Raw genomic sequence first — 2099 nt, 5'->3', positions numbered from 1 at the left:
TTTAAATTAAATTTTTAATGCTTTTCCGGTAACTGTAAAGGGAAAAATCTTTACAACAGCCAAGCTGTGTTTTCCCCCTCAGTAGCATCATCACAGCTGGGAACCGTCTGATTGTGGTACAAATAGGGGGGCAAAGCTTCATTTTTCTCTGCATAGTTATGGAGGAAGATTTTCATTTTCTCTCTCTTAATTAACACAGCCCTTTATGTGGCCACTCAGTAGGGTAGTAAATTAGCAGCTCAAGCCCTGTGTGGAAGAAATGCTGTTCTCGTGCTTTCATCCCACATTCGGAACTACCAATGCTGGAAAATTAAAGGGTTATTTGGCGAGGGAAAGGAGGGCCACCTTGTAAAATTAATGCGACCTGCTGAGCAAAATGGTACCAAAAGTGGGGTATGTGACTTTTTTTATACCACAAGACAGGGGGATTTCAACTGCATAATCCTGCAAAATTCCAGCCTCAGGTATAGACTAATTACATCTTTGATAAATGAGAAACATTTATCAATAATTTAAAAAAAAAGTCATATTAACCCCAGAAATCTTTAGGGTGTAGAACATGAAAAAAATCAAAGTTGTGAAAAAAAAATTGCATAGTCTCATTCTACTGATCTGAAAGAATACAAAACCTTCAAAAATGAAAGCTGCCCCTCCAAACTTTTATAGCCTTTACCTCTGTTATCTTTTTGCTCAGTGGGTCACAAACATATTTTTCTTGGAAAGACAAATTTTGAAATTGTCAGGGATGGAATGAAAAAGGATCGGTGTTATTTCTTTATAATGCTGTGGACATCCTAAAGCACTAAATAATGATTCTCGGGTGTTTGATGACACTATTAGGGCTGAATCAACCATCAGGCTTGCCTAGGGCAGCAGCTTCGTCGGAGCAGCTGCAGTGAAAGCAAAACAACAGATCCTAACAAACACGTAAACTCAACTCTTAGTCTTACCTATCAGTGGGTAGTTTTCATATAGTCCATTTACTAGGGTTACCATATGTCCGGATTTACCCAAACATGTCCTATTTTTGAGGACATGTCCGGGCAACCGGGCAGGCTGGTGGGCGGACGTCCCGCCCACCAGCTTGTTTGTCCAGAAATCCGGACAAACGGGCAGATTGCTAGCCTCCCCTCCCCTTACTTACTACTGCCCTGGTGGTCTAGTGACCTCTTCCGCCTTCGGGGCAGGAAAGAGCCCCCTCTTTCCTGCCCGAGCACTGCCCTGCATGCTTCCTTCCTGTTGCCGATCTCGGCGCCGATTCAAAATGGTCGCCGAGAGTTGGAGTGACCTCGCGAGACTTCAACTCTCGGCGGCCATTCTGAATCGGCGCCGAGATCAGCAACAGGAAGGAAGCATGCAGGGCAGTGCTCCGGGCAGGAAAGAGGGGGCTCTTTCCTGCCCTGAAGAGGTCACTAGACCACCAGGGCAGTAGTAAGGTAAGGGGGGGGGGGTGACAGGGGGGAGGGGAAAATGTGACAGGGGCGGAGCGAGGGTGTGAAAGGGGGTGGGGTGTGTGGTGGGGGCAGGGCATGTGTCCTCCTTTTTGGGGGACAAAATATGGTAACCCTACCACTTACCAGATAATTTTGAGAGGGATGATGTTAGGGGTTATCATGATTGCTGGCGAGCAAAGGGGCCTAAAGGTTAATTAGAGTGGCACTCCACTCTACACTCTTTGAATGACCAACGCATGGTCTTACCCAGCCCAAAAAGATGAGCACACTAGACAGACAGCATTTAATTTTCTGGCACCCGCCACTTGGAATAACCGCCCCTTGGAGATTCAGGCTGAACTATCCCTTGCTAAATTTAAGGGTGCCATTAAGACTTGGCTTTTTAGGCAGACCTTTGGTGCCTCGCTGTAAGTGCTATGTCTGCAACCCCTTTCCCTCACCATAATATTCTCTATTCAGTCTTCGTCCCTTTCCCTTGCCTATTTCCCCTTTTAGATTTGTGGAGTTTTGTATGTTAGCCTCTCTGCTTTCCTTTCTGAGAATTGTAGTTCCTTTCTATTTAAATTTAGCCTGTAAACCCCTTAGCTCAAAGCACACCTCTTCAATGTCGCATTTGGCACCTAACCATTATACCTCTATTCAGGA

The sequence above is a fragment of the Microcaecilia unicolor genome, chromosome 4 (genome assembly GCF_901765095.1).
Source record: "Microcaecilia unicolor chromosome 4, aMicUni1.1, whole genome shotgun sequence".
NCBI lineage: Eukaryota > Metazoa > Chordata > Amphibia > Gymnophiona > Siphonopidae > Microcaecilia > Microcaecilia unicolor.
Note: the sequence above shows the minus strand (reverse complement) of the source record.